Here is a 20,916-nt window from a genome sequence, read left to right on the forward strand (position 1 = left end):
TTTAATATAAGAATTGTTTGTTGTAATGTTGTTAGAGTTGATTTTAAGTTCAATATGATTGAATTTAGAAATCTTCATACTTTGTTTGTTGTTGGTGTTGAATCCGAAAATAGGATTGTTTGTTGCTAAAATATTGTTCAATCAAATTTTAGTTGTTCTTGGTTGTTCAATTTGTGTTCATGTGATTTGTTGTTGAAATGTTGTTAAAATCATGTTCATGTGATATTGTTGTTATGATGTTCATCCGTGTTCATATTGTTGTTTGAACATTGTTAGAAATTGATCATATTGTCTATATTTTGGTTAAGTTTGATTAATTGATGTGTTATAGCTGATGGGTAGTTTGGTAAATTTGTAATACGTTCAGGGGTAGTTTGGTAATTTCAGTAAGGTCGGAAGGAGTAGTTTAGGAATTGTACATTTTGTAATTGTTTATTTGAAGCATGGGGGACAAAATGAAATGGGGTGGGTTGTGATATGATTATTTAATATAAAGGGGGGTCAAGATTTAATTTAAAGGGGAATCTTGCATTATTTTATTTGAAGCATGGGGGACAAAATATAATGGGGTGGTGTGATATATTTATTTAATGTAATGGGGATGAGTGGGAAGATAATGGGTTTGGTAGAGAAAGGGGTTGATTTTAATTGATTAAAGGGTGGGGATTATATATAGAGAGGTCTGAAAAATCAGAAGGGGAGACAGAGAAAAAAAAAGAGAGATTAAAAAAAAAAGAGCTGAACATTTATTCCGAAAAAAACATTGAAACTCTCAAGAAAAGAAAAACATACAAAGAAAAAATAAAAAAAAAAGTTGAAAATTAGAAGAGAAAGTAGTACACACCTGATAAATATTCTGGTATACAGGTGTAGAAATTAAGGGTTGAAGATTAACTAGCCTTTCAAAAATTTGAAAATTTCCCTTGGTTTCTGTCCATTATTTTCGGCATTCCTGGATTTTATTTTGAATTTTTCAAAGCTGTCACTGGGATTTTCGTTGACTGGTTATTGCTGGTTATTGTTGCTGTTGCTGTGTTACGTATTACGTTGCTGACTTTCTTCTTCTTATATTGACAATATCAGGTACACAACTGTAATTTTGGCATTTTGTAAGCTGAAATGAAGAATGAAGTGTTAAATTTTTAATTTAGTTTAATTTAATTTTTTGTATTGTATTTAGGTTATTCATGTATTATTATTCTGTAAATCACTGTCATTTGACATAACTAGGCATATTATAGCGACATATTAAATAACGCCTTAACCAGATTATTAAGAAATATATTTAAGCTTGATTATTAATTGAAACTGTTTAAATAAAAAAAAATAGAAGAAATAACGTAAAAATGGGGTTATTGAATCAGTTTGGCAAAAATTAACTAAATTCCTTATTCATAAGGTTTTTCGTCAACGATAAGTTAATCGGAATCATGTAGTCAATTTCAGTTAAAACATAAATTAGTTTGCGAACAAGTATTAGGATATGATGTGAATTAAAACAAAGTTAGTTAAGGTTAAATTGTTTAAATTTTTTAGAAATATGGTTTAGTAATCAAGTTTTTTTTTCTTTCTTTTTCTTTCTTTCAATTTTCAGTATTTGTAAATAATTAGTTTCAATAAGCTTAAGTCTTACTAACAATTTGAATTTTAATCCAACTATAGGATAATTTTTTTATTTTATTTTTTATTTTATTTTTCGACAATTCCATGTTGTATTTATGATTATAATTTTATTATTTTCTGTTAATATTTGTTTTTCTCTTCTATTTAATATGTTATTTTCAAGAATGTAGATATTGATTTTATATTTATAGATAAACTTGGTAATAATAAAAAGGTAGTCATTAAGGGATATTCTTAAAAGAAGGAAGGATTTCGCTAAAAATAAATAGATGTAAATAATACAAATTTACAGGATTCTCCAATCTCATTTATTTATTTAATTATTTAAAAAAAAATTACTTAGAATTTGGGATGGATTGTTTAGTGAATTTCACTTCCTTCCCCAAAGATAATGACGCGCTAGACTCTTTAGGCGCGATTTAATTAATTTTACCTTCTTAAACTCGGATGCGCATTTCATGCGACCCAAATCTAAATCCTAAAACATCAAATAAAATATATTTCGGATTGTGGGTGCATTTCATGTGACACAGTCCAAAGATATGTTTTAAGCGATGTTCACATTCCTAAAAAATAATGATAATAAAGCGGTAAAAGATAATTGCACATGGTTCATAATTGTATTAAAAATCAGATAAATAAGCCGAATATAACAGTTGAGCGACCGTGCTAGAACCACGGAACTCGGGAATGCCTAACACCTTCTCCCGGGTTAACAGAATTCCTTATCCGGATTTCTGGTACGCAGACTGTAATATAGAGTCATTCTTTTCCTCGATTCGGGATTAAAATTGGTGACTTGGGACACCCTAAATCTCCCAAGTGACGACTCTGAAATAAATAAACTCATCCCGTTTCGATTGTCCTTTAATTGGAAAAACTCCCCTGCGCCCCCGCGGGGGCAGAAAAAGGAGGTGTGACAGCTCTGGCGACTCTGCTGGGGAGTAACTTAACCCAGAACCAGTGGTTCAGGGTTAGAAATTCGAGCTCATATAAATTGTTATATTTGGTTTTATCTGATTTTTACATGTTTGAGCCTAATGTGCTAAATGCTGCTTTTACCGCTTTGATATTACGTGAACTGTGTATAAACTGTGCCGAAACCCATTTCCTCTCTGAGTCTTCTAAATCATGAAGAAGGGTGTACTTCGTACGACTTCTTTTCTGTATAGTGTAAAATCCCAATTTAGAACGAGGTTCGGACAAGTTGCTAAGCCGGTGAAGCTTCTGTATTCCCGGTACGCTACCCCCCTCGGCTCGAGCTGTCCGCTCGGGTAAGCCAGGTCTAGAACAAACACCCAGGTTCTGAACCTAGTATAACAAAGCCACATGCCGGATCCCTAGTAGGAACGTTTGTTTGCATCACGTGCATCTGACTTTGGAGGCTCAACACAGGGGTTGGGTCTGTCTAGGACAGGTGCACCAAAAATGAAAATGACCATCCTGATGCATCTTATTTGTTTTATGTGCATTTATTTGTTCGGTCTTGCATGTTGACCAGCTTCTGAGTCTCGGGAGTGTAAAAAATAAAATAAAATAAAAATAGCAAGTGGAAAGTTAGATGATTAATTTAGAAAAATCAGTGTCCAAGTACTGTCAAAATGTTGCCGAAATTTTTTTAACATATATATTTTTACTTTAAGAATTGTTTGTTTGCCTAGAAAGCAGAAAGTGTGTAGGAATAAGTCTTTTATTTTAATTTGCTTTATTTTCAAAAAAAAAAATGAAAAAGGAAAATAGTTTTTTTTGCTATAAAAGAAAAAGGAAAAAATTTGTTTGTTTTCAAAAATTAGTTAGTTTATAGCCTGAACTACGCGGGTCTGATTCTCACCGGATGTGAGATCAGAGGCAAACCTCTTTGGTTTCGGCTCACCGTATTCAAAAAAAAAATCCAAAAATATTTAACATTACTCACTTCTTTAGAAAGTTTTTCTTTTAGACCTCAATTTTTTTTTTAAAAAAAATTCATTTTTATCTCAAAATCCCAATTATTTGTTTAAAAGATATTCAAAATAAAATTTAAAAATATTTTTTTTCTGTAGTATTTCTTTCATAAATTCAGAATATTAGTTCAAATATATTTCCTTTCTCCTTAAAAGTTTTTTTCAAAAAAAAAAATAATAATTAAAATCCAAAAAATATTTCTTTAGAATATAGATAGTTTTTAAGTCAAATAAAAGTTTTTCCTTCTTTAATCACTATAATAAATGTGCAGGATGAGCACAAGTCAAAATGAACCATTCTCAGTGTGTAGCGAGGTCCCTTTGCAACTCCACATGTGGTGGAATGATATGGGAAAGGATAGTATAAAGATAGTGGAAAGAGTTTTGGGAGGTTTTGTCGATCTGTTGAATATCAAGCCAAGGACAGATATCATCGAGGCTCTAATACCTTTCTGGGACCCAACACACAACGTGTTTCGTTTTGCTGACTTTGAACTTTTACCTACACTAGAGGAAGTCGCCGGATATGCAGGGTTGAATGGGAAACTAAGAGGGCAATATTTACTTTCACCAAGACCAGTATCTCCGCACGCGTTCTTGGATTTGCTAAGCATTAGTCGGAAGGTGCAGAATGATGATTTGTCGAAGGGATGTTGTACTCTCCAATTCTTGTATCAACGGTACGGAATTCCTCAGGGTTTGGAAGAACCAAACCTCGGATTAATTCACACTGGGAACAGAATCAAGTGGGAAGCAAGACGTACTTTGGCATTTATCATAGCATTTCTGGGAGTTGTGGTCTGTCCCCGCAAAGATAAAAAAATAGAGATAGGCCTTGTAGGGATGGCCGATGTTGCAATCAAAAGAACCGACAGTACTGTGGTTCCTTTGATTTTGTCCGAAATCTACCGAGCTTTAACTATATGCCGAGAAGGAGGCAAGTTCTTTCAGGGATGCAATCTGTTACTCCAGCTGTGGATGCAAGAACACCTTCATCACCGAGTGGGATACATGAACCACGGGTTGACTGAGAGAAACTGCATTAGCGGCTTTGAGAAACGAATGACAGGCGTCATATTTCCCGAAGGCGTCGAAGCAACACAATTGAGGTCAACAACAGCCGACCAAGTTGAATGGGCATTTGGGTGGTTGAATGATACTGAGGTAATATACATGGCGGCCGAGGAATGTCATGTTCTTTTGATGGGACTTCGTAGCATCCAGCCATATGCCCCTCATCGGGTACTGCGCCAACTAGGAAGATTTCAGGTAATTCCCACTGATGAGGATCTAAGCAAGCACGCCATTGAGTTGAGTCCAGGAGTCGTGTTCCCCGAAGGAAAAATTAGAAAGCTGTGGCACGAATGTAGATTCCTTGAACCCAAGACTATGGTTCGAGAGTTGGCTAAGGGTGAGGTAGACCCAAAATACGATGTTTGGTTCGGGAAAAGATTCCAGATTCGTCAGAGGCCTGCCAAAAGAGCTCACGTCCAACAATTTACGGATGATTCGCAGGAACAGTGGGGCTGGTTAGTGAGAGAGGAAGGCTACCGGGTTGAAATCGGGAAGCTGAAGTGACAAATTGAAAGGCTTATGTTTGAAAACAACGTTCAAGTAGCCTCAGAGCAGGGTGAGAAGAACAAATTAGCCAAAGAAAACCAGGCACTGAAAGCCCGAATTCGCCAAGTCGGTAAGAGTGATAGCGACCGACAGAAACGTCGCTCTGATGAAAGGTTGATAGCGGAATTGAGAAATCAAGTCAGCCAAAGCCGAGAAGACTTGGAGAGATCCCAGGCTTGTATAACAAGAATGCGGGTCAGGTGGGCCACAGTTACAACATCACGGAGAGAGCACCTATGGAAAGTAAAAAGGGACTACGAAATGAGTGTTGCGACATTGAGAGAGATAAACTCCATTCTCAATAATCAGGTCCTCAAACAAGCCCAGGATGCTAGAACAGATAGAGAACGCTGCTATGAGTCGATATCCCGGATGGAAGAACAAATGGAGAGGTTCCAAGAGCAGCTCATTGACAATACTCGAATATTGGGACTAAAGAATCAACGGATAGAACAGCTGTGCATAGAGAGGGATAGAATCAGGGGTAGGATCAATGATATAGGGCGCTATATCACCACGAAGTGCCTAACATGTGAAGAGATGCCTCGTGATATCCTTTTTGCCTCAGTCATGGGTTATGTCCATCAGATCATGGAGGAACTAAAAAGCTTGCAAAGAAGCCTGGCCCCCAAGCCCGCGGAAAGGCCGAATGATGCCTCGCGGGCACCAAAATTCAAAGCTTTAATGTATCCCTAGTTCAATCTTGCACTTGTTTGTTTTTTTCGAGTCTGTTGTCTACCCATATGTTTTTTTTTCTTCAAACATTCTCAAAATATATATATATATATATATATATATATATATATATATATATAAAGTCTGTATTTTTTGTTTTTTCTGTGATGGCTTGTAATAGCATTATCTTGAGTAATAAAAAAAAAATTGGTCTTATGGCACGAACTACGCTTGGTCTGATTCGTGCGGGGTCACGATACGTAGGCAATCTCTATAGGATTCGACCGTAATTAAAAAAAAAAGAAAAAAAAAGGAAGAATATATATTTGTCAGAGCAAAAATAAGTCGGGATGATGCATGCGGTCAGAGCAAAAGCATGTTAGAAATGATTAACTGCCTAGGAGCATTGCATCCCCCTAACGTGCAATTACAATATCTGTTAAGACTCTAACACTGACAAGTTTGTTGTTTTTCCAATCAATATCAGTTAGTTGTTAGAGCGTACTGGCACTGTACCATTATCAAACAAGATCAAAAGGTCCTATACCAGAAAGCATGACTGGGTCAGACAACAGCGTTGAGTCAGAAAAAACGGCCAATCAGATGCTGAAGGAAGCCCTGGAGAAAATGGAAAAAATGAGGCTAGAAATGAATGAAATGCAGATAGCCTTAGCTAGAGCCCAGAAGGGGCAAGAACTACCCGTTACTCCTACCCTCCAACCAGTACACACGCCGGAATACCCCTCTCCCGGTCCTTCAACAAGTTTCCCAAGCCATCACTATTATCAGGGAAGAGAGGCTTATGATTCCCAAGCTCCACCACCCACTCAAAACCCTCCTCCACCAAATGTTCCCGTCTTTGTGGCACCTCCCCCAGCCCCATTGCACAGATCATCTAGTGAGCCACTGTTTCAGGCTCACGATACACAATATTACCCCCCTGAACTCACATTCAAAGCACCCGAGCCACATACCTATAAACCCCACTTTGAGGTCCCGGCGGAGATTGAAAAGCCGGCTAAGAGCCCAGAGCAGGACGAGGTGATGCGGAAATTTAAAAGCCTGGAGCAATCCTTCAGGAACATACACGAGTTAGGTAACCAGGTCAGCGTGGCTTACAAGGATCTATGCCCTTTCCCTGACGTTCAATTACCAGCAGGGTTCAAGATGCCCAAGTTCGATTTATACGAAGGGCATGGTGATCCTATGGCACATCTACGGGGTTTTTGTAGCAAAATGAGGGGAGCAGGGGGCAAAGATGAGCTATTAATAGCTTACTTTGGCCAGAGTTTGAGCGGGTCGGCATTAGAGTGGTATACAAGACAAGATCCGAGCAGGTGGTACACCTGGGATGACTTGGCACAGGCTTTCGCAGGACATTTCCAATACAACCTTGAGATAGTCCCAGACCGTCTCACATTGCTAAAGCTCGAGAAGAAACCCGGAGAGAGCTTCCGGGAATTTGGGTTCCGATGGAGAGAACAGGCAGCCAGAGTTGATCCCCCAATGAGAGAAGGAGAAATGGTGGATTACTTCTTACAAACTCTCGAGCCAACTTACTTTGGTCACTTGGTGACGTCAGTTGGCAAATCATTTAATGAAGTGGTGAAAATGGGAGGTATGATAGAAGAGGGACTTAAGTCCAATAAGATCCTGAGTTATTCGGCAATTAAGGCAACAACTCAGGCTATTCAGAGCGGCACGGGAGGTGTGCTAGGGAAGAAAAGGAGAGAGGAGGTCACGACATTAGAGGCCGACAATTGGTCCAGATCTAGAGGTCCTTCCCCTCATTACCAACCCAGACCCCATCGTCTAAACTACCCACACATTCCAAATTACCCTCCACAACCCTACTACCAACCACAAGAACAACATTTCACCGTCCATCAAGCCCAGACATACACCCAACCTCCGGTTCGCCCACAATGGCGCTCGCCGGTTCCCCACAATACATACCCACCTCCACATAACACATACCCACCACCACAAAACACCTATCCACCACCAAGAGCCTACAGGAACCCTCCAGGGATGGGTTTCAGGGGAAATCCGGCCGCCAGAAATGAAATATTGCAGAGGCAAAGAACTTTTACTGAGTTGGGGGAAACTTATATTGCCTTGTTCCACAAATTGAGGCAGTTGGGTTTATTAAATCCTGTTGAGCCTAGATTATCAAATCCCTTACCCCAAAATATGGATCACTCGGTAAGATGTGAATATTGTTCGGGAGCTCCCGGACATGATACCGAGAAATGTTGGAGGTTGAAACATGCAATACAAGATCTTATTGATACCAACAAGATCGAGGTACAGGCACCGGAGGCACCCAACATTAACCAGAACCCATTGCCAAAGCACCCTGAAGCCCACATGATCGAACTTGTGCACGAAGGAGGGGAGCCGAAGAAACCCTCACAGACAGTGATGATGATCCGTGCCACTCCGAAAGAAAAATCGATCAATGAGGAAGCAGGGGTACAGTTGAAGGGGGAAGATGTCAAGCCAGTGGTGATATTGGGGAAGAATCCATCTGCCGTTACAAGGAAACAAGAACCAGCCAAGTTGGTAATAACGGGAGCATCATCTGCACCCGTGGTTGTTGTGAAGGGGGTCTGCAGGGAACCGGTCATCATAAAACCAGTAGTCCAAACACCAGTGATTGATAGCAAGGCTGTGCCTTGGAAGTATGAGAAGGCAGTGGTGATGTACAAGGGACAACAAGTGGAGGAGAATAGTTGTGAGGCGCAGGGACTGACTCGATCAGGACGGTGTTTTGCTCCGGCGGAGTTGAGAAGACCCAATCCAGCTGCAACAAAGAAACCTGTGTCAGAAGAAGAAGCTGAGGATTTCTTAAAGAAGATGAAAGTGCAGGATTACTCAGTGGTCGAACAGTTGAAGAAAACACCGGCCCAGATCTCACTGCTATCATTATTAATCCATTCGGATGAACATCGTCGGGCCCTAATGAAGATACTGAATGAAGCTCATGTGCCCAATGAGATTTCTGTAAATCACCTGGAAACAATTGCCAACAAAATTTTCGAGGTGAACAGGGTAACATTTTCAGATGATGATCTGCCAGTGGAGGGCACGGAGCATAATAAAGCTCTCTACCTAACTGTCAAATGTGAAGATTCGGCAGTTACTCGGGCATTGATGGATAACGGCTCAAGTGCCAATATTTGTCCATTATCCACCCTGAACCAATTGAAGATCGACCACGGAAGAATCCACAAGAATAGCATTTGCGTCCGAGGATTTGACGGAAATGGAACAGCCACCGTGGGGGATATTGTACTTGAGTTGACCATCGGTCCAGTCCAGTTTACCATGGAATTCCAGGTATTAGATGCTACGGTATCTTATAACCTTCTGTTGGGACGACCATGGATCCATGCAGCCAAAGCAGTGCCATCCACCTTGCATCAGATGGTCAAGTTCGAGTGGGATAGACAAGAGGTCGTGTTACACGGCGAGGACACTGCGTGCACCGTAGGAGGCGCCATTGTACCCTTCATAGAGACCAATGATGACAAAGGTCCATGGGTCTACCAGATTTTTGATGCAGTGTCGGCAAACAAGATCCCCGAGGGTGAAATCATTTAGCATCCTAGGATAGCTTCCGCAACGGTTATGATGGTTTCAAAAATGCTGGGTAATGGGTTTATGCCAGGAAAAGGCTTGGGAGCTGAACTTCAGGGAATTGTTCAACCTGTTTCCTTGCCCAAGAATTTGGAGACCTTTGGGTTGGGGTTCAAACCGACTGTGGCAGATGTAAAACGAGCGCGGAAAATGAAGAAGAAAGTTTGGTTTCTTCCCAAACCTGTGCCACGTCTCTCAAGATCTTTTGTTAGAGCAAGCGCCAAGGGGTCACCAGTCCCGAAAGTTCTCGGGCCATTGATTGGGATTGACGGGGATCTGAATCAGAGCTTCGAAAGATTGTTCACTGATGTCAATATGGTAGAAGTCGGAGAGGGTTCCAGCGGAACAGACATACAGTTTATGGGGCCTGAGGCCAAAACCAACAATTGGACGGTTACTCCTCTTCCTACTCGGGGAGAGTCCTGGTAGTAGGCTTTGATTTTTGCTTTCTTATTTTTCGGATTATTCAGGGTGTAATCCAAATCTTATTTTGTCTTGTAAAAGTGTGAACCCTGTTATCCCGCATTTTAATAAAATTCTTTTCTTGTCTCATTTTAATTTTGTTTTATTCTTTTCTCTTTCTGAACAGTTCTCTTTTTACTGGTTCTAATGACATGGCATGCACGACGGATCTTCGACCTAGTCTAATAAATCAATCTGACTCTGATTTAATGATACAAGAGATCGATTATGACGATGAGTCTGAATATGATGAGGATAAAGCCTTCGAAGAAATAAACCGAGAACTATGCCAATTTGAAGAGAAACCCAAGCCTAATCTGAATGACACCGAGGCTGTAAATCTAGGGGATGCGGATAATGTCCGAGAAACCAAAATCAGCATCCACATTGAGCCTGGCATCAGGGAAGAATTAATCAAAGCACTCATTGAGTTTAAAGATGTTTTTGCATGGTCGTATGACGACATGCCGGGTTTAAGCACCAAGCTAGTGGTTCACAAATTGCCCATTGACCCGGCATGCCTTCCCATCAAGCAGAAACTGAGGAAGTTCAAGACAGATATGAGTGTGAAGATTAAAGAAGAAGTAACCAAGCAGCTGCAAGCAAAGGTTATTCGGGTCTCTCGATATCCTGATTGGTTGGCTAATGTGGTGCCAGTACCAAAGAAAGATGGGAAGATCAGGGTATGCGTCGACTACCGTAATCTGAACAGGGCAAGCCCAAAGGATAACTTTCCATTGCCCAATATCCATATCTTGATCGACAATTGCGCCGGGCGAGAAATCGGCTCCTTTGTGGATTGCTACGCTGGGTATCATCAGATTTTGATGGATGAAGAAGATGCAGAGAAAACAGCTTTCATTACGCCATGGGGGACTTATTGTTATCGGGTAATGCCATTCGGTTTGAAGAACGCTGGGGCAACATACATGAGAGCAATGACTACTGTGTTCCATGATATGATACACAAAGAGATCGAAGTGTACGTAGATGATGTGATCATCAAATCCAAGCGTCAGGAAGACCACGTAGCAGACCTTAGGAAGTTTTTCCAAAGACTTCGAAGGTACGACATTAAGCTCAACCCAGCCAAATGTGCATTTGGTGTTCCATCTGGAAAGCTGTTAGGATTTATCGTCAGTCGGCGAGACATTGAGTTGGATCCGTCAAAGATCAAATCTATCCAGGAATTGCCGCCACCGAGGAACAAAACAGAAGTAATGAGTCTGTTGGGAAGGTTGAACTATATCAGCAGATTCATCGCTCAGCTCACAACAACTTGTGAACCCATCTTTCGATTGCTGAGGAAAGATGCCGTGATAGAATGGACGGCAGAATGTCAGGAGGCATTTGACCAGATCAAAGGTTATTTATCCAATCCACCTGTATTGGTTCCACCTGAGTCGGGGAGGCCATTAATCCTTTATCTAACGGTCCTGGATCATTCGTTTGGTTGCGTGTTGGGTCAACACGACATCACAGGAAGAAAAGAGCAAGCCATCTATTATCTCAGCAAGAAGTTTATAGTCTATGAGAATAAGTACACTCAACTTGAGAAGACATGTTGTGCTCTAACTTGGGTAGCACAGAAGTTTAAGCATTATCTGTCGTCACATACTACATACCTTATTTCACGTCTGGATCCATTAAAGTATATTTTCCAGAAGCCTATGCCCACAGGAAGATTGGCAAAATGGAAGATATTACTCACAGAGTTCGACATTGTCTATGTGACGAGGACGGCCATGAAAGCCCAAGCATTGGCCGATCATTTGGCTGAGAATCCTATTGATGAAGAATACAAGCCTTTGAGGACGTATTTTCCAGATGAAGAAGTGATACATATAGAGGAGTTAGAACTGAATGAGGAACCAGGGTGGAAGCTTTTCTTTGACGGGGCTGCTAATGCAAAAGGAGTTGGAGTAGGAGCAGTACTTATTTCAGAAACAGGACATCACTATCCTGTTACAGCTCAGCTACATTTCTATTGTACCAACAACATGGCTGAATATGAGGCATGTATTTTGGGACTACGATTGGCTGCAGACATGGATGTTCAGGACGTCTTGGTCTTGGGAGACTCGGACCTCCTAATACATCAGATCCAGGGTGAATGGGAAACACGGGATTTGAAGCTTATACCATATCGACAGTGTTTGCACGATCTGAGCAAGCGATTTCGATCAGTGAAGTTCAGACACATCCCGAGAGTTCACAATGAGGTTGCTGATGCTTTGGCCACTTTAGCATCGATGTTGCACCATCCAGACAAAATCCATGTTGACCCATTGTATATTCAGGTTCGTAATCAGCATGCCTACTGCAACATAATAGAAGAAGAAATAGATGGCGAGCCATGGTTTTATGATATCAAGGAATACCTCAGGATGGGGATATACCCGGAGCAGGCAAACGGAGATCAAAAGAGAGCCATTCGACGACTGGCAAATGGATTTTTCCTCAGTGGAGGAATGTTGTACAAAAGAACCCCAGATCTGGGATTGCTGAGATGTATTGATGCAGGTCAAGCCACGATAGTGATGACAGAGGTACATGCTGGAGTCTGTGGGCCCCATATGAGCGGATATGTGTTGGCAAAGAAGATTCTGCGAGCGGGATATTATTGGCTCACTATGGAGCATGATTGTATCAGTTTCGTACGAAAATGCCATCAGTGTCAGATACACGGAGATCTGATTCATTCTCCACCAACGGAATTGCACACAATGTCCGCACCATGGCCATTTGTAGCATGGGGCATGGATGTCATTGGGCCTATCGAGTCGGCAGCTTCGAACGGTCACAGGTTCATTCTGGTAGCCATCGATTATTTCACTAAGTGGGTTGAAGCCAAAACTTTCAAGTCTGTAACCAAGAAGGCAGTGGTGGATTTCGTCCATTACCATATCATTTGTAGATTTGGGATCCCAAAAATAATAATCACGGACAATGGTGCTAATCTTAACAGCAACTTGATGAGAGAAGTATGTGAACAGTTTAAGATTACACACCGTAATTCCACCCCGTATCGGCCCAAGGCGAATGGAGCAGTTGAGGCAGCCAACAAAAATATAAAGAAGATATTGAGGAAAATTATTGAAGGATCCAGACAATGGCATGAAAAGCTATCATTTGCGTTGTTAGGATACCGCACTACTGTTCGTACTTCAATAGGTGTGACTCCTTATTTGTTGGTATACGGAACCGAAGCAGTAATACCAGCAGAAGTTGAAATTCCTTCACTTCGAATTATCGCTGAGGCCGGGATTGACGATGATGAATGGGTCAAAGCCCGACTAGAGCAGCTGAGTTTAATGGATGAAAAAAGATTGGCAGCAGTATGTCATGGCCAGTTATATCAAAAGAGAATGGCAAGAGCATACAATAAGAAGGTGCGCCCCAGAAAATTTGAAGTAGGGCAACAAGTATTGAAACGGATCCTCCCACATCAGTTTGAGGCAAAAGGCAAGTTCGCCCCGAATTGGCAAGGGCCGTATATTGTGACCAGAGTATTATCCAACGGCGCTTTACGTCTGACAGATGTTGAAGGAAGATGCGTCGACATGGCTATCAATTCTGATGCAGTCAAAAGATATTATGTGTAATTTCTTTTGTTGTTTATTTGTTTGTTTGTACTTAGTGCTTATCGGATAATGAAATGACGGAGACAATTCTTTCTTCTATCCAAACACTTTTAACCTTTGCTTTACCCCTTTGAGCCATACTTATCTTTTTATACCCCTCTCTTGGAATCATTAATGAAAAAATGTATGGAAAAAAAAACTTTTTGAAGGTCGCAAGAAAACAAAGGAGTCAGTGAACTACGTTCGACCTGATTCCTCAAAGAGGATACGTAGGCGCCTCACGGCTCGGTCATAAGGTAACAAAAAAAAATCAAAAGAAAAATCCCCAAGTAAGAAAACTGGGGCAGAAATTATGTTTCTAAATTTTGAAAAAAAAAAAGAGTTTGATTCCAAGAGTTGTAATACTTTACCCATCAAAGTTATTTTGAATTTTATATCCTTTTCTTCTAAAACCTATATTGATATCCAAAAAAAAGACCTCCCAATCAGTGTCCGAGAGGTGTTAAGATAGGCAAATGAAAACCAAGAATAAAACGTTGGTCCCTGACTGAATGAGGATCATGAATTGAAAGAATTAATAGCCAAAAGAATTCCCGGCAGAGAAAATCTTATCGGCAACACTCCAATCCCAAGCTGAGAAAATAAGATGAGAGAGTCTTATCGGCGAAAACCTTCACAGGCGCCATAAGGCGACGTAAGCTGAGAAATACAAAATGAGAGAGTCTTATCGGTGAAAACCTTCACAGGCACCATAAGGCGACGAGAGTTGTGAGAAATGAGAGAGCCTTGTTAGTGAAAACCCCGCGAAGGGCACTATAAGGCGACAAGATAGATTGACGGAAAAGATCCGTATTTTGCGAAGAATTGGGCACCTATTTATCCCCAGCAAGTGAAGACATCAGAAAGTTTGATCGACACAAATAGACTGGGTTGATTAATCCGGAATGCACAACATGATCATTAGAATCGGTTGTATCACCCAGATAAGTTCATTTTTTTTTCCATCATTTGTTCAGAAAGATTTTCTCATTTTTCTATCTTTTCATTTCTTTGTTTAAAAGAATTTTTCTAGAAATTTATGTTTTAAGAAAGGTCTTTCAGAGCTTACTACCAGTTGCCAAAATGGTACAACATAAAAGGTGAAAAGGGCAATCCAGAGACAAGGCAATAAGACAAAAGACGTTGATTGCCAGGCCGAATAATACTGTCCTAAAATGGCAAGGAAAGTACGGGGAAGAGCCAGAAAAAAAAACGAACAAGCAGAAAAACGATCCCCAAGACGATCCCCAACATGGCTTACATGTTGAGGAAATTGTAAGCCAAGTTCCAAGACGATCCCCAGAGTACTCCGACCGAATATCGACCAAGCTCCGAGGTGGTCGGACAACACAGAAGTGGAAGGGAAGAAAGGAAAATCCATCTTCGGCAAAATAACCTCCAGAAATTTTTGAGATACAAAATGGTGAAGGGATAAATGGAAAAACCATCCCCAGCAGAATGTTATCCCCAGCAAATAACATCATCCCCAACAAGTTTTGAGAACGCCGAACAGGAATAAGGGAAAGGGAACAATCATCCCCATCAGGAGTGACATGACCACTCGCCATATTTCAAAAAAAAAAAACTAACTAAATTTTCTTTGATTTGAACAGGAAAATAAAGTGTTGATGATGGCCTAAAGATACGCCATAAGAAAGATCGCCAGAATTGGGGCAGAAAATTTTCTGCCACAAGTGGAAATTTTCTCGGAGAATCGAGGAAACAAATTCAAATTATTCTTTACCAATTAGGCGCCCACCAATATAATGCAGGAATGCATTTATGTTTTCATTTCATGTTCTAGGTCGCCCACCAGTATAATGCGGGCATGCATTTATCTTTTCATTTCATGTTCTAGGTCGCCCACCAGTATAATGCGGGTACGCATTTATGTTTTTATGTTCTAGGTCGCCCACCAGTATAATGCGGGCATGCATTTATCTTTTCATTTCATGTTCTAGGTCGCCCACCAGTATAATGCGGGTACGCATTTATGTTTTTATGTTCTAGGTCGCCCACCAGTATAATGCGGGCATGCATTTATCTTTTCATTTCATGTTCTAGGTCGCCCACCAGTATAATGCGGGTATGCATTTATGTTTTCATTTCATGTTCTAGGTCGCCCACCAGTATAATGCGGGAATACATTTCTGTCTTTTCATTTAAGTTCTAGGTCACCCACCAGTATAATGCGGGTATACATTTATGTTTTCATTTCATGTTCTAGGTCGCCCACCAGTATAATGCGGGTATGCATTTATGTTTTTATGTTCTAGGTCGCCCACCAGTATAATGCGGGTATGAATTTCTCTTTTCATTTCATGTTCTAGGTCGCCCACCAGTATAATGCGGGTATGCATTTATGTTTTCATTTTAAGTTCTAGGTCGCCCACCAGTATAATGCGGGTATGCATTTATGTTTTTATGTTCTAGGTCGCCCACCAGTATAATGCGGGTATACATTTCAGTTTTCCATTTCTAGGTCACCCACCAGTATAATGCGGGAATACATTTCAGTTCTAGGTCGCCCACCAGTAAAATGCGGGAATACATTTAAGTTCTAGGTCGCCCACCAGTATAATGCGGGAATACTTTTAAGTTCTAGGTCGCCCACCAGTAAAATGCGGGAATACATTTAAGTTCTAGGTCGCCCACCAGTATAATGCGGGAATACATTTCAGTTCTAGGCCGCCCACCAGTATAATGAGGGAATACATTTTGTCTTTTAATTTCATGTTCTAGGTCGCCCACCAGTATAATGCGGGAATACATTTCTGTCTTTTCATTTCTGTTCTAGGTCGCCCACCAGTATAATGCGGGCATACATTTCAGTTTTTCATTTCCAGGTCGCCCACCAGTATAATGCGGGTATACATTTTCATTTCATGTCCAGGCGCCCATCTGTATAACGAGAGGAATACTTTTCAGTCTTATACTGCAGATTTTGAAGTCAGTAACCCCACCGGAAGGCAGAAGGTTACAACAAGAATCCCCAGTAGGAAACAATAAAAATCCCAACACCGGAAGGCAGAAGGTGGCAACAAGAAGTCCCAGCGCAAATTCAAGCGCATGAGTCAAAAGAAAGAAAAGACGCGTCTTGATGAATCTGATGAAGATAATCGTGTCCCAAGAGGAACAGCCAAAAAGCTTAATGAAGAAAGCCATGTCCCTAGCGGACCGAACAAAATGACGAAAACTGGTATTAAAAAAAAAAAAAAAACCAAGGGCTAGAAGTCTTGGTAAAAAGGCACCAGAGGAAACACAAAACGACAAAAAGCAAGGCAACCGGAGCAAGGGGGAAAACAGATAAGATTCTGTAATTTCTAGCTTAGTCTAGCTTCTTATTTTTTAAAGCATGGTGTAATAAGGAGGTCAGCAAACAGTAAAAGTAGCATGCAACAGCAGTAACATTGCAGTCCCATGGTAGTCCCAGCTACCAAGACTTCATTGACCTGATTCCTGTTTAACCCAGGATATGTAGGAAACCTTTGAAGCAAAGGTTCGGTCAAATCTTTTTCAAAAAAATGCTTCAACAGAGTACTCGGATGGGCAAAAAATCGCTCGCTTTATCTTTGCACGAAAACCCTTCGTGTCTCCGGGCAAAGAGGGGCAGCTGTAAGCACGTGATTTTTGCCCTATATGAGAATTACTCCCAAAAATTCAAAAATAAAATGATTTTTCTTTGGTGTGCAATTTTGTGATATTTTGAATAATTATTTGTAGTTGTCTGTGCGTGTTTATTTGCTAAATTAATAAAAAATACAAAAATATGTCGCATTTTGCATGTAGGATTTAATTCTATAATTGATAATAATTAAATTTGTTTTACAAAAATAAAAATTTTACAAAATAGGCATCCTTTGCATTTTTAGCATTTAATGTCCAAATATACAATTTTATGCTTAATTAATACTTAATTGTGCGTTAATTGTTATTGGGAGTTAATTTGCGCTTTTATAACTTAATTTAGTTCTTAATAATAGTTTAAGTATTTTTATAATTTAGTTTTAGATAAATAAAAGAAGAAAAGAGAGCGAAAATATAAAGAAAGTCGGAATTGGGCCTCTTCTTCAATTTCAAGCAACAGGCCCAAAAAATGGCCCAATCTTCCCTACGACCCAGTCCATTTCAAACTGGGTCAACCCGGTCCATAACCCAACACCCTATTATCTTGCATTTCAAAAAAATAAAACAAAGAAAAACAAAAAAAAATTAAGAAAACCCTAAGAAATGCCTAAAGCATCCCCCCCTATTCTCTTTCTTCTTCCTCAAAACTTCAAGCTCCAATGGCTGCCATAGCCAACCATGGCTACTCACCTTCACACCCGCGCACAACCCCTCCATCGACCACCCTTCGCTAGTAGTCGAACAACCCATCGTCAACGAGCAACCATGGTTGCCCAGCTTCCCGTCGATGACCCACCCCGCTGCCTTCGGCTTCACCATCACCAAAGTCGCAGCTACTTAGTCTTCGACCATGAGCAGCCCAGGCGACCACGCGACTGTTTCTGCTTCATCTTCGTCGTCCGGCGTCAAGCTCGAGCTTGAGCTCGACGTCAATTGCTGCTTTCCTCCTCCCCGCGTAGATGCTCCATTCTTATCTTCCTCCGAGCTGCTGCTGCGCTATTGATTCGCCATCAACCTACTGACCCATCTGCTTCCGTTGCTGCCTTCATCTTTTTCACGCGAACAAACCAAACGAACCCCCAGCTGCTTCGTCGTCGCTTCTGCTGCGCGTCCACCATTTACGCGGCCAGAATGCTGTTGCGTTCTTCTTCGCCATGGTTGTTGCTGGACGTTGTTGCCTCACCCTCATCTTCTTCCTTCTGCTTCGCGTACAAAACCAAACGCACCCCCCAGCTGCTTTTGTTTTGTTCGCTGCTGCTCGCACCCTTAAGTCGGCGTTGCATCAGCTTGCTTCTTAGATTCGTTCATCGTCGTGTGGTCGAGCTTTGGTCGAAGTTCGTCGACTCAGTGCATACACTCTTCGTTTCAGTCCGGTTAGTAGTTTTTGAATTTTATTTTTGTCCGTATTTTGTTTTGATATTTCTTGAATCTAAAATCAACAAATGTTTGTTTTGTTTATCGTTTGAATTAATTTTTACTTTGTTCATGTGTTTTGTTAAATTAATTTTCAGATTTCAAATGGAAGTTAATTAGTTGTTTTTCATGTTTATTTCATGTTTGTATTATTGTTTAGATAAATATTTGTTAGTTTTAATATTTGTTAGATTCAAATTGAAATTTAATTAATTGTTTCTTCAATTTATTTCATGTATTTGATATATTTTCCGGAAATTGTTAATATTGTTAAGTTCAAGTTTAAATTCATAATTGTTTCTTCTTAGTTTTTGTTTTGTCATTTGCCTAAAAGAATTTAGTTGTAATAAGGAAAGTATGTTGGTTTTAGTCATTTGAATCCGTCGTTTTTATTTTTAGATTTAATTCATGTTCATATTATGTTTGTTTGATTTTGAATCCGTTTGATTTTGAATCCGAAATGTGTATAGTTTGATTCCTTGATTACCATTTATGATTATTTCTTGAATTGTTCTCATAATCTTGTTTAAAGTTTAATATAAGAATTGTTTGTTGTAATGTTGTTAGAGTTGATTTTAAGTTCAATATGATTGAATTTAGAAATCTTCATACTTTGTTTGTTGTTGGTGTTGAATCCGAAAATAGGATTGTTTGTTGCTAAAATATTGTTCAATCAAATTTTAGTTGTTCTTGGTTGTTCAATTTGTGTTCATGTGATTTGTTGTTGAAATGTTGTTAAAATCATGTTCATGTGATATTGTTGTTATGATGTTCATCCGTGTTCATATTGTTGTTTGAACATTGTTAGAAATTGATCATATTGTCTATATTTTGGTTAAGTTTGATTAATCGATGTGTTATAGCTGATGGGTAGTTTGGTAAATTTGTAATACGTTCAGGGGTAGGTTGGTAATTTCAGTAAGGTCGGAAGGGGTAGTTTAGGAATTGTACATTTTGTAATTGTTTATTTGAAGCATGGGGGACAAAATGAAATGGGGTGGGTTGTGATATGATTATTTAATATAAAGGGGGGACAAGATTTAATTTAAAGGGGAATCTTGCATTATTTTATTTGAAGCATGGGGGACAAAATATAATGGGGTGGTGTGATATATTTATTTAATGTAATGGGGATGAGTGGGAAGATAATGGGTTTGGTAGAGAAAGGGATTAATTTTAATTGATTAAAGGGTGGGGATTATATATAGAGAGGTCTGAAAAATCAGAAGAGGAGGACAGAAAAAAAAGAGAGATTAGAAAAAAAAAGAGCTGAACATTTATTCCGAAAAAAACATTGAAACTCTCAAGAAAAGAAAAACATACAAAGAAAAAATAAAAAAAAGTTGAAAATTAGAAGAGAAAGTAGTACACACCTGATAAATATTCTGGTATACAGGTGTAGAAATTAAGGGTTGAAGATTAACTAGCCTTTCAAAAATTTGAAAATTTCCCTTGGTTTCTGTCCATTATTTTCGGCATTCCTGGATTTTATTTTGAATTTTTCAAAGCTGTCACTGGGATTTTCGTTGACTGGTTATTGCTGGTTATTGTTGTTGTTGCTGTGTTACGTATTACGTTGCTGACTTTCTTCTTCTTATATTGACAATATCAGGTACACAACTGTAATTTTGGCATTTTGTAAGCTGAAATGAAGAATGGAGTGTTAAATTTTTAATTTAGTTTAATTTAATTTTTTGTATTGTATTTAGGTTATTCATGTATTATTATTCTGTAAATCACTGTCATTGGCATAACTAGACATATTATAGCGACATATTAAATAACGCCTTAACCAGATTATTAGGAAATATATTTAAGCCTGATTATTAATTGAAACTGTTTAAATAAAAAAAAATAGAAGAAATAACGTAAAAATAGCGTTATTGAATCAGTTTGGCAAAAATTAACTAAATTCCTTATTCATAAGGTTTTTCGTCAACGATAAGTTAATCGGAATCATGTAGTCAATTTCAGTTAAAACATGAATTAGTTTGCGAACAAGTATTAGGATATGATGTGAATTAAAACAAAGTTAGTTAAGGTTAAATTGTTTAAATTTTTTAGAAATATGGTTTAGTAATCAAGTTTTTTTTTCTTTCTTTTTCTTTCTTTCAATTTTCAGTATTTGTAAATAATTAGTTTCAATAAGCTTAAGTCTTACTAACAATTTGAATTTTAATCCAACTATAGGATAATTTTTTTATTTTATTTTTTATTTTATTTTTCGACAATTCCATGTTGTATTTATGATTATAATTTTATTACTTTCTGTTAATATTTGTTTTTCT

Source organism: Nicotiana tabacum, chromosome 16 (genome assembly GCF_000715075.1).
Source record: "Nicotiana tabacum cultivar K326 chromosome 16, ASM71507v2, whole genome shotgun sequence".
In the NCBI taxonomy this organism is placed as follows: domain Eukaryota; kingdom Viridiplantae; phylum Streptophyta; class Magnoliopsida; order Solanales; family Solanaceae; genus Nicotiana; species Nicotiana tabacum.